This window comes from Tigriopus californicus, chromosome 9, assembly GCF_007210705.1.
Source record: "Tigriopus californicus strain San Diego chromosome 9, Tcal_SD_v2.1, whole genome shotgun sequence".
NCBI lineage: Eukaryota > Metazoa > Arthropoda > Copepoda > Harpacticoida > Harpacticidae > Tigriopus > Tigriopus californicus.
Window position 1 is genome coordinate 10272008 of NC_081448.1, and position 13273 is coordinate 10285280.

Here is a 13273-nt window from a genome sequence, read left to right on the forward strand (position 1 = left end):
CATTGACCGTCGATTTCGATGAGATAGCCGACGCCCAAGCGGCTGATCCAGAGCTTCCAGCGATCCGTACGTCGCTCACATCTATGGACCTGCGAGATGTGTCGTCGTATGACGGCTCCAAAAAGGTTCTCTGCTACGTATACTTTAGACCATCCACGCCCAATCGTCCCAAGGTCTTTGAGGCGAGCAATTTTCGATGCCCTCCACGGAATAACGCATGGGGGCTCCCGGGTTACCAAACGCTTGTTTGCTGAACGGCATGTGTGGCATTAGCTAAAAAAAGACGTCACGACTTGGTGCCGAAGCTGTGTGGCGTGCCAAGGCGCCAAAATCAACCGACACACAGTGAGCCCACATCAGGCATTCAAGGTTCCTTCTCGACGGTTTGATCACATCCATATCCATATCGTGGGTCCTCTTCCCCCTTCTCGTGGTTGTGCCTACTTATTTACCGTCATGGATCGGTATACTCGTTGGCCAGAAGCCATTGCAATGCCAGATGCTTCAGCTGAATCATGTGCCAGAGCTTTATTAAGTGGATGGGTTGTCCGTTTCGGCGTTCCGACCATCGTCACCTCGGACAGGGGACGACAGGTCGTTTTAGGATTGTGAACATCATTGATGGAGCTTTTCGGGATCAAACCAATTAAACGATATCCTAACACCCACAGGCCAACGATATTGTGGAGCAAATGCACCGTCAATTAAAAACCTCCCTAAAAGCACGCCTCTCAGGTGATTCGTGGATGGACCACCTGCCTTCGGTTCTGCTGGGTATGCGGGCCGCGCTTAAGATAGGCATTGGATGCTCGGTGGCTGAATTGGTCTACGGCAACGTGTTACGTCTACCAGGCGAATTGTGGACTCCACAACACGGAGAAGCAATAGATCCTTCAACGTTCACTGCTCGGCTCCGTCGATATTTTTCGCAAATGCGACCCACTGCCACATCAACCCATCTTAAACCCTCTTTTAATGTGCCAACTCGTCATTCGTATTCGATACTCTTTAACATCAAGGTCAAACTTTTGGCCCGCTCGTGGCAAAGCGATAATTGAATCTTCATAATAGATGAGCCTTATTTAATTTTTCAAATAATGCTTAAAAGCTAGGCGACCTTAAAAAGTTATGAAACAAGATTTCTCAAATTGAGTGACTTCTATTACAAAAATGAATGACTGATACTACCGAAATGCCACATACGTACGATAAATAAGCTCGTTGTTTCTTTCAAATACTTTCAGTTAAGCTGAGGTAAATTCTCCACCATGTTGGTCATTATAAATCCTTGACAAGGCATTGCAGAGGAGTTTGTGAACCTAAATTTGCCCTCATAAAACTGCACCCTGATTAGGACACCGCCCAAAGTAAAGATCCAAGGAGCGCTCCTCATGAAATGTGAAACCATATGAATTTGACGAGTCAAAAGAACTAGTCACTCTTTTCAATTTCCGGCATGTGGAAGACATGGGTGAAATTGTTCTTCGTCATTGCTCTTGGTGGGGTGTTCTTATTTTACGTTCGAGATGCAGCCAAAAAATATTTCGAGAGGGACACGTCCATGACAAGTACAGTAAAGAAATCGAACCAGCTCAAACTACCTCAGATTACATTTTGCCCTGGAATGAAAGCAGATCAATTGAAATTCGTGAATGGAACATCAATCGGACCCGAAGATATTGTGACCTACTTTGATGCCTACGAAACCAGTAACCAATCTTGACAATAGTAGTTTTATAATCAAGCTCTATATCAACCTAATTTCAGATAAGACTACGGCTGAAGAAATAAGTAAATGGTGGAACAGAATTAATTATGCATATGAGGACATTTTCATTGCTGTGAAATTTGGGCAAAATGATGATTTATTGACAAAACATGAACTACATGCAACCAATTCAAACATAGCTCTGGAGGAGATTAATTCAAGTTTTGGTCGATGCTTCTCTTTCGAGGTAGTTACTCCTTTTGCAACGGGAAATCTGGTCAAGTTTGAGTTGAATATGACTCAGATGGACTTTTTGTGGTTTTATATGCACGATAAATATGACAAGCTGGGCTTTTATTTCAACATTTGGTTTAAGTGAGTATAAAATGGACGGTCTTCGCTTGACAATGCACTTGTTGATAAGGGTTATTTGGCATCAATAGAGAAGATTCACCTGTCACTCATTTGTATCGAAACACCCTGTACGCGTTTATAAGAGTCCAAATTCGTTGGTGGATTAGATATAATACCAGAGTGATGGCTTTGTTTTTAACCGTTACTTTTGTACGTTGCTGGGATTTCATTCCTAATATTGGTTAATAAGTCCTCCAAAATGAATATAGAGACAAAAGAAAATTTGAATATTTATTATCTACTATTCAGCATGAAAACATATTGTCGTGATTTTTGTGGTAATAAGATCAAATAACACATGATTCAACAAAACAATGATAAGACAGTCAAAGAATCTCTTCTATGTTCTTCAAAACCTTAGCGTGACAGTTCAAACGGGCTTCCCTTTATCTCTCTTGCAAAGTAAAAGCACTCGGAAATGTCTAGAAACTTCACTCTACAAGTTCGATTAAAGAGGTCAAGGCTGAAACTACTCAAAAGCGCAAAGCGTCAAAACTAGGCTATCCACGAAGGCCTAGTTGGAAAACTTGACTTTTTAAATGAGTTTCTTTTCACGCTAATAATGCTTCACTAATTTCATTACCCTTTGTGGACATTATTTTAGTATCATATTCCCAATCAATGACAAACTGTGGCTTTGAGGACTAAAACTTAGAGAAGCTATTGATACCCTCAATATCATAAGCAACTAAAAGGACATGTCACAAGAGGCTTTGCATTGCCTTTTTGACAAAGAAAAAAGTAACACATTATCATCTTAATTGTTATTGCAAATTACTTTCAGAGACATACATTTCATGAAGATAGACAAAGGCACACTTAATGATTTTCCCATGACAATGCGAGAGACCACTGTCATGAATACCGACGTTTTTCCGTGTTTCCACTCCTCCGGAGCATCTCAATCCCAATGTTTGTTTCAAAAAGCTCAGCAAAAGTTCAAGACTTTGGGTGCCTTTTGCCATACAGGTAAGTTATTTTGCCTTGCGTTTACTTTCATTGCGTTGAACTGTGCGTTGTTTGATTGTTACTTCATAGCTTGCTCCATCCCACAAAGCCAACTCGTTGAGGATGAGACTTCCTCGAATATGTCTCCATGCATTTTAAAAACTGATTCCGAGTGCACAAAGGATTTTTTGAAGAAGGAGGTTATCGAAAAAATCAACCCATCTGCGGATTTCTGTCCAGACGATTGCACCTCAAGAACTTACCAAATCAAGCAAAGACAAGACCTTGCACTATTCAATCAATCTAACATTTCACGGGCGTATTTCTTCTGGCGGACCACCAACTTTGCAGAAGAGAGAGAATACATCATCTACGATTTCTCCACTATCATAGGAAGTGTGGGTGGAAGTTTGGGTCTCTTTCTAGGATTCTCTTGCCGCGGATTTGTAGATCAAATTATCGACTTTTTGGACTTTTTCTCCAAAACGTTGGCAAGGATCCTCAAAAAATTACACAATTGGTCTTGGATTTCGTAAATGGCTATATCTGGATGACCTAGACTACAACGTTACGACCAACGTCGCAATCTCAAAATACCTCACAATTGATAACTGTTCCTGAAACTTCTTGACAAAGCTGTTTTGGAAGCGTTCCCCCATAATGTAAACGTTAGAGACCCTGAATTGAGAACGGCAAGTGGTTTGGCAAGTGGCACCAATTAGATAAGTGAACGATTAGAAGAACTGAAAATTCCAAATATATCTTGAATTGGTGTACTGCATAAGAAAGCGTGCTATTATGAGAAGCAACATTGAATATTTACTTTATGGATGCTACTCAATAGTTCCTTGAAGCCACACGATTTAGTTGATTCATGGATAGTGGTAGCATGCCATATTTCTTTTATTTTTTGTTACTTTCTAAATCCACTCTTATTCACATTTTTCAACACATTAAGGCACTAGAATTTGCAATGAAAGGCTAAAAAGAAGCACTTACTTATTGGTTTTCTTCTTTGCTAATTCTTATGTTATTAACCAATACAAGAGAGTCCAATTCCGTGTAAGTCATGTAAGGTTATATTTTTTAAAATATTTGATCATGCAAAGCGTTCAAGTTTGACAATTTAGGACACCCTTGAATAAAAGGTTGATCTGGGATCATTCATAAAAAACGATCAAATTATTGTTTCAAACTTAACACTGGGTCATCTTAAGTATAGAATAATCAAAGAGAGAAAGGAAACAAGTGATATAAAGTTGGAGCTCGATTTAGAACAAAGATGGACTTTCACTTTTCAATTGCTTTTATCCTGCGGGTTGTGCTTATGGCATCTTTAACAAGAGATGCCTTCTGCCTAAACCTAATACTTAGCCTTATTCCTGGGTTAGGACAAAGATAATGAAGACACTTAAGGACATAAAGGATTTGATAACATTTGTACCCGCACTGGACACTATGTAATGCTAAGGTCTGAAATCTTTCCCAATAGCTCAAATTAAACATGCCTTCAATGGATTTGGTAAAACATCTCTGTACTATTTCAATTTTATTTCACCCCTCCGTAGACATTGGGGCCCAGATTGGTGAAGCATATTTGAAATGTGATTGGACTATGAATTTGAAAAGGTTTTTTATGGTAAATGCATCCCTGGATTTGAATGTTCAGTAAACAAACTGCAAGTTAGGAAAGCCTTAGTCACCTTTGGTTGGATGTGCTCCTCAAATTTGCCATTGTCTTGTTCAATTATCCCTAGGCCCTTGATAGAGTTTACTCATGTTACTGTTGAATGTTGGTGTAAATAACCGGATCTATTCCAGCTTGGTTGTAACTCATGATTTGGAATTTATCCCCATTTAAATCCATGTTCCGCGTTATCACCCACTCATATATCTTGTCTAAATTGGTTTAATAGTCTACCTGATCCATTAAACTTGTACCAATACTACCTTGATGACATCAGCATACAACAAAGTGGAAGATTTAGGGGGCGTAATTCATGTAGCGGATCAAGAAATAGTATGAACAGTGCTAAAATGAGTACAAAACCCATGTTGTTGGGCAGGAATGCTACCTTTAATGTCAAGGTATTTAAGCAATGAAATAGGTCTATAATTGCTGGGATGACTCTTATCTCCTCCTTTAGAAATGGGGATGGTGTGGGCTGTTTTTAGTTGGGTTGGTCTCTCCACTAGAGATTGATTGATTAAATATAAAAATATTGGAGTGATGTTTTGTGCACTTCCATTTTGAGAAATGGGCCGTCACATCATCAGGCCCTGGAGTGCTAGATAATTTCAGTGAACTAATTGCCTCCAGAACATCATCTTTGTCTACATTGATGTCCTCTAACAAGTAATTATCAGCATCGGAATAGGGATCATCAGCTAATTGTCAAGCAGGGGTTGAAAAGACAGACGCAAATCGATTGCCCAAAATATTGGCTAAATTAATCGGGCTGGACATTTATTCTTCATCTCGTAGTGTAAGGGGTCTTATGGGGGGATTAGATTACCTAACAATTTCATAAATCATGCCATTATGCAATGGAAAGAGTCGATCATATGGTGCAGTTTGACCAGGCGAAATCAACCTCGCGCCTTTCTACCTTTAGGGTCTCCAAATCCAATATGACCTTAAGAGGAAGGAAGAAATGTTTCCTAAAGCAGTTGAACAAACATTTGGATTTCATTAGCAAAAAAAAACACAATGTATGTGTCAAGTAGGTTGTTAGCTAGTAAATACTCCTGCATTTGAGTATCCCAGAATGGGCCCCACTTTAACCATGAAAACAAATGAAAAGTATTTACATGTATTGTATTAGAAATGAGATGCTTTTCTCGCAATTAAGATTTAAAAAAAAAAACATAATTACATTGGCCACCGTGAAGTGGACTTCGGGTATTGTAAAAAAATGGCAGATCTAAAAAAGTAAGCAGATTAGCTCGAAAGGTAGGTCACCAATTAAAATTTCGTTTTAGTCAATGATATTAATACCGAAGACCGTATGAGTGATTATCCCAAACATTTTGAAAGTTTTTTAAACAACAGTGACGATTTGGATGCGACTGTCTTGGTCAGTTCTGACCGAATTAAGACTACTTGCCAATTGTCAACGTAGTCGCAACGTAATGTGGACCTTAATGTATCAAGTCAGAACGGAATTGTACAAGAGTATGCCCAAAGACAAATGGGATAGTGTTGAATGTTGTCCCAGGTTTGCCGTAGCTAATCTTGTTAAATTAGTACGTGGTCTTTTTGTCCATTGCCTTTGAAGTTGGACTTATCGAGCAATCCATGTGAGAGTGGGATAGTACAGTTCAGAGGCGAGTTTTTTAAAATGGTCGTACCTCTGAGTTAAGGCTTGAACGTTGCCCAGAATGAGCATCCGCTCCACACTTTCGCCACTGTATTTTCAAACCAGTTAACGTCTAAGCTCCTAACACCGAGGTAAGAGCTTTAAAAATCAGGCCTTTGGTAGCTCTATTGGATGAGGTCGTGGCACAAACATTGCATTGGAACAAGGCATCTAATAAGGAACCAAATTTGGAAACGAATGAAGGAATGAAGGAATTATTAAGCAATGAAATGGTTAAAAAAGTTTGTCAACGCTGTAGCAAACAAAGCCTGGCGTTGCAGACGGCCAGCAGCGTGAAAATCAAGGTATTGTAATGTGATACTTGGACCTCTGTCAGCATGTTGCTTCTTTCGTTATTTACGGTATGAGAAAGCCTGCATTTTAAATGCCTCAAGACTCAAGGACTTTAGGCTGTGTGATTTGCCTCCACAAGTTTTCTAATTATCATTATTATTATTATTATTATGACCACCCATGTCCCGCAAGTATACACAATCACACTTTTTAGCAAAGTTATTCCTTGTACGACTAGATGGGAAATGTTCGAGCGAATCCGTCAAAGAGCACTTTCAGTTTTGGAAAGCTGGACTCAGCTTGGATGAAATCTGAACATAGGTTCCAGATCTGATGGGCGCGGAAATTTAACGAGTTCTCGTCGAGTCCTGCCCTTTTGGGCATCTCACGTTGTCCCCGAGCTATTGCTCTTGTGGCCCCGTATTCAACATCCTTCGTCCTACGATCCGGCCATTATATCAGATTGCTTAGGACGTCATCGTCTCTCCAGAACACCTTGCAGGCCTCTATAATGGTCATTTTGACAGGGAGCTGATTTAAAGAGAGCAAATGACTCCTCTCAAAAAGGCTGGCGGTGCTGACGTGTTCCTGGAATCCAATGTTCAGCGTATCTAGGAGGCATTTGCTCAGTAATACTCACATGGCTCTCGTTTCGTTCTTAGTTGGATCTTCTTTGATGAGTCTCAAATGATCTCGCATGAGATTTTGGATATTTCTAGACCATGAATTCCTGGTTGAAGACTGTACCAGTTTATCGTCTGAGTTACTCGTCGGACCAAGAAGAGGAGGGAATTTAAAACACAAAGAAGTTTATCTCTATACTGAGACCATTTCAGAGAGGTAGGAAAAGTCATTCCCAGAACTATGATAGTGTCCATGGCGATCATACAACCATTTCCCAGCTAGGAAAGCCCATTTCAAATTAGTACCACTGAGAAGGAACTGATTCTTCTCAGATGTTTGGAGGCAATGGTGCAAAAACAAGTAAATTCCCTTGGCAATAGCCTAATTATTGTAATATTCCAAATTGATTTTAACATTTTGCAATTCTGTTAATGGGATTTTCAAGGCAAAGAGCTATCAGTATTTGATAATTCAAAAACAGTACATGAAGACGTTAATAGATCAGTCGAACTTGTTGCTTTTTCAAACTGGTTTAGCTCTCGAGACTTTTTTAAAATTTCATTTGCTAGATTATTTGCCCTTTTTGATCGTATTTCAATATCTTTGAATTTTTTACCAAATCGTTCGCCATTTTTGGATTTTTTTGCCAATCTATTTGCAATTTTGGCTTATTTTCATTCCCAACCAGTGGGGCTTAGAAGGGATATTTATTTGCCACAAATCTGCAACCCTAACAGGGACCTTTTTTCCAGCGTCAGACAGCCAAATCGAAACGGGGAAGAGGCTGCGTTGATTGCTAAATAAGTTATTGTTAAAATGCCATGAACGCAAATTGTTTTCAGGACATTGTTACCAGGATCACTGATAATGCATAAGGTGTTGATAGAATTAGCCAAAAAGGCATTATGATTACATAAAAAGAAATCTGCCCAATCAACCCTATACCTGCTATAGGCTAACTCATATAGCGCCGGCTGAAGTGCACACAGTAAACCACATTTCGTTCAACGTAGGAAGCCTACATAAGTTTCAAGAATCTTTACGTCCAAGTCTCAGTAGCCTGAAGAAAGTGGATTATATTCTGGCACATAAAAACGCTCTTAGCAGACGTTTTTCAGCAAATGGTCAGCGTACATGGCCATTACCAATCCAACTAACTTTTCTCCAGCAATTGTTAGAGCTTCCTTTTCTTCGGCTCCCTTACTTAATTTTGTGGGCATAAGCGGGCCTTGTCAAACACAAATTGATAGGGGAGTCTCCTACTTCCATCCACCATCCGAAATTAGGTAGGCTTCTCTGCACTCCCATGCTCATCGTACTGTCATCGTTAAAGATAGCAAGGATAGAGATCACACTACTGATCCCTACGTTATTGTAGTGATCAAAAATGTCATGGCTAAGAAAACTAATTTACCTTTGAGGGAAGCACATCTCCCTCAAAACGATATATTTCAAAGAAGTCAGTTCAGTCCCGTCTTTTGTTGAGAGCAGTCGCAACATTTTGTTGTTCCTGATCTTTTCAAACGGCCGGTCTGAGTGTGTTGTGTTGTGTAAATATAAAATTGGGTTCTAGAACCTTCTTTTGTTCTATTCCATTCCATTGATGTTAGCTTGTTCCTGTAGTCGAGTTGGTGTATGTTGGCTGAGGCTAGCTAGCTGGTCAGCCAAGAGTAGGACATCGTAGTCGACCGGCTCTTGTCTCTTCTCCTCTGTTGGTAGCCCCAACTTAGCGAAATCCCCTACTCTCTTCTTCTTGTCTGTCCCCAGGGAGTATGTTCCTCCTTGGTTTCCAACTAGCACGTGTGTTGTTTACCTGCTCTACAGCTGGTTCTCATTAACACGCGCTGGATTCCCCTTTGGCTCTGTCTTCTTCTTTTATTTTTTTTCACCTTTTATTTCCTCTCGCTCATTTCTAACGGTTTTTCTCTTGATACTGAAGGAGGCTTCCAGAATATGTCTCCATATTCTTTGTTCAGGTTTCCAGTATTTTCAATTAGGATCCCTCAAATAGCCTTGCTTTCAATAACCATGGAAGCTTTGATGAAGGGACTTTCTGAAGGGGCTAGGAACTGTCTTGAGCTGGTTTTGGATGGGAAAACTCCGTCCTCTATCAATAAGCCTTTCATTATGGAAGCTTTAATAGCTTGGGTTGGTCACACCCAGCCACTACTTGACTGTGGGATGAAACAGTCAAGTGTAGGCAAAAGGGACACAGGCACTGACACTCTTGATTTGACAGAAAGGCCCCTTGTAGTCAAAGAGGTCACAGAGGTCAGAAAGAGTGAGAGCATAGCAGAGACTGCTCTTGAGATTTGCGATGTCCATAAACGACAGAGATGCAAAAAGGCAGGCAAAGGGTGTAAACTGGCTCACCCAGAATGGTGTCCCAAACTTAGAGAGTTTGGCCTTCTCAAATTCAATGAGAAGGGCTGTTCCAAGCAGGGGTGTAGCTTTTTCCACCCATTTATGTGCATGAGATCTTTGAGGCACAAGGTATGCCTCAATTTCAAATGCACAAAGGCCCATCTCAGGGGCACTAGGAGGAAGAGACAGCAGTTGTCTCAACCTCATTGTCAAGTCTCTCAACAGACTTACCCCACCCCTTTCCTCTCTCCTTCCCTATTTCCCTCCCCTTGTTCCCCTCCCTCTCCTACAACCTCACCCTCAATTCCTTTAACCTCTCTTCTGCCCAAACTTTGTAGCCCTAAGCCCCCCTCTGGTCGCCATGAGCCCCACGCATCTTTTAGATCGTATGCTCAGGTGGCGGCCAGAGTTCCTTCTCCCTCTTCTTCTCCCCTTTTACCCTCTCCTCAAAGGTTCTCTTATCCTCCACCTAAGGTTAGTTTTGTCCAAAAACAGGATTTTTTAAGGTTAGAGAGCCTAGTCAAAGATTTGATAGCTCTAGTCCATCGAAGGGCTATCTGCCCATAAAAGGGCTTTATTTGATTGTGCATTGTCTTATTTCCAAAAAAGACAGCACGAAGATCAAGGTTCTTGAGGAACTGGCTTTAGATAGGCAGGTCTCGTTCATTTCCATGACAGAAACTTGGCTTCGACCAGGGGTCTTAGATGAAAAGCTGGCCATGGTTGGTTTCAATTTAGTTCGACGTGATAGAGTACCCCCTGACAATCCCATTTTTCCGCATGGGGGCGTATGTCTATATGTTAGAAATGACCTGCACACTAATCATGTAAAAATGTTTAATGGAGAAGAAGAGGTCTTAGTTTGTCATCTTCAAGGTCTTGATCTGTCCAGTGTAACAATATATAGGACCCTCTCTTGTTCACTAAGCTCGTTCTTGTCAGCTCTCAAATTCATAGCAAATGCGTTGGAACAGGCAGTTTGCTCGAAGATTTTCTTTGTAGGGGACTTTAATTTCCCGGCTAGAGTTGTAGAGTGGGAGGCTAGTCCTGATGGGTATATTCCCATTTCGAAATCGACATCTCAGTCGTTCGAAAAGCTGGAAGAATTTGCGATCTTGCGCAATCTCTCCCAACACGTTGGTGAAGCCACTAGAGAGAATAGTGTTCTCGACTTGGTCTTTTCCAATGACCCTGATCTGATCCACTATGTCCATGTGACACCTAGTAATCTGTCAGATCATCATGATCTCGAGATAAGGTCGACTATTACTCAAAAGCCGGCGTGCTCTAGAGTAAGACCGGCCAAAATAGTCGGTCTGGCTAAGTTCCAATTCAAAGATGAACATTGGCCATCGATTATAGAAAGATTTGAAGAACTGGACCTGGTTTCAATTTTGAAACAGGAATCGTCCATAGATGCAGCCGTTGATAAATTAGTGTCAGTTTTTAAGGAAGTTTGCTCTAGTGTAGCAATCTGAATGTGTTCCGAAAGAAGGTACAGGGACAAAAATTCCAAAATATAGGACGTCTTTGTTCAAAAAGAGTTGCAAACTAGCAAAAAGGCTGAAGAGCATTTTGAATCCAGCAATTTTGGGTAGGCTCGAAAAAAAGTTGGCCGTAGTTCAGGGTAAGATTAAGTAATCTGTCAGATCATCATGTTCTCGAGTTAGGGTCGACCATTACTCAAAAGCCGGCGTGCTCTAGAGTAAGACAGGCCAAAAAAGTTGGTCAGGCTAAGTTCAAGTTCAAAGATGAATATTGGCCGTTGATCATAGAAATGTTAGGGGAGCTTGATCTCATTTCAATGCTGAAAAAGGAATCGTCCATAGATGTAGCCTTGGACAAAATGATTCCAGTTTTTGAGGACATCTGTTCCACTCTAGCAATCTCTGAATGTGTTGCGCAAGGCGGGGCAGAGTCTTAAATTCCGAAGTATAGGAAGAATTTGTTTAAAAGGAGTTGCAAACTAGCAAAAAGGCTCCAGAGCAATTTGAATCCGGTAGTTGTGGCTAGCCTTCAAAGAAAGTTGGAGTTAATCCAAGATAGAATTAAGGCCTCCATTGAGACAGATCAGTTGAACAAGGAAAGTAGAGTTGTTCAAGAGGTGAGGTCGAATCCAAAAGCGTTTTTCTCTAATGCAAACTCTACGTGAAAAATGAAACACTATGTTGGGCCTTTTGAGGTCGATGGGGAAGTCATAGACAATGTAGAGACTATGGCCAACATACTTGGATATCAGTTCTTTAGGAAGCAATTGTTTAAAAGGAGTTGCAAATAGGCAAAGAGGCTCCAGAGCACTTTGAATCCGGTAGTTGTGGCTAGCCTTCAAAGAAAGTTGGAGTTTATCCAAGATAGAATTAAGGCCTCCATTGAGACAGATCAATTCAAAAAGGAAAATAGAGTAGTTCAGGAGGTAAGGTCGAACGAATTCGAAGGCATTTTTCTCTTATGCAAACTCTAAGAGAAAAATGAAACACTCTGTTGGGCCTTTTGAGGTTGATGGGGAAGCCATTAGCAATGTAGAGACTATGGCTAACATGCTTGGAGATCAGTTCTCCAGTGTGTTTTCAACCCCACTGAGTTCAGAAGCAACAGCTCATTGCTCTGAAGATGAGTCTGTTGAGATTGACAAGTTTAGTCAAGTTGAGCGAGCGTTTAGATGATCTTGTAGTCACATATCAAGATGCTTTTGAGGCCATCAGGGACTTGAGGCTTTCAAGTTTTCCTGGTCCTGATGGCGTGACATCTCAGTTTCTGATGAGATGCTCACTGGTTCTTGCCCCAGTTTTCTCGTACTTTTTAGCACGGTTACCCAACTGATTGAGCATTTACAGCAGGTCATTGAGGGACTGGAAAGGCATGTATCAGTTGATGTTGTCTATCTTGATTTTGCGAAGGCCTTTGATAAAGTAGATCATGGCCTTTTGTCGAATAGACTTCATGAGATTGGGATCCAAGGCAAGGTTCTGAAATGGATAAGAAGCTTCATTCATGATAAGAACCAAATTGTTAAGGTTGAGGGATCCCTTAGTAACATACATGCAGTAGGCAGCGCGTCAGTCTCATAATCTGAAGGCCGTGAGTTCGAGCCTCACCCGGGGCAGACGGAAGTCGTTTTTTGGATTGGATGCCGTGTCCTAGTCGGGCCTTTGAATACAAGGAGATAGCAAAAAGGTGGACCTTTGGCTCAAGTCTGTGAGATTGACCCCGACGTGATTTAAACACGCAACCTTCTGATCTGGAGTCAGACGCGCTACCATTGCGCCACGGAGTCTTGGGTATTCATGATTAGCGATAGAACCAGCGCCAACTGGGTTTGTCTGCTATCCAAATTGGACTTTGACATGTCCCACGTGTTCCCACCCTGGTGAGTGAGGGGCTGGATGATGAATACCCCTGATAAAGCGATTGCAAGGACCCCTACTAATCACATAAAATGAGGTTCCAATCCAGCTTCAAAGTGTGAAGGTAGCGTGGCCGAGCTGTCTAAGGCGCTGGTATACGCCACCAGTCTCCTCGGAGGCGTGGGTTCGAATCCCACCGCTGCCAAGACGTTGTGTTC

General features: G+C 41.2%; 1 non-coding gene across 1 annotated transcript; it reads right to left on the reverse strand.

Moving 5' to 3' along the window:
* Nucleotides 1-12913: 12913 nt before the first annotated feature.
* Trnaw-cca (transfer RNA tryptophan (anticodon CCA)) lies at nt 12914-12985 on the reverse strand. Its single transcript has one exon. It is a non-coding gene; the product is annotated as a tRNA-Trp (tRNA).
* Between the last annotated feature and the right edge of the window lie 288 nt (nt 12986-13273).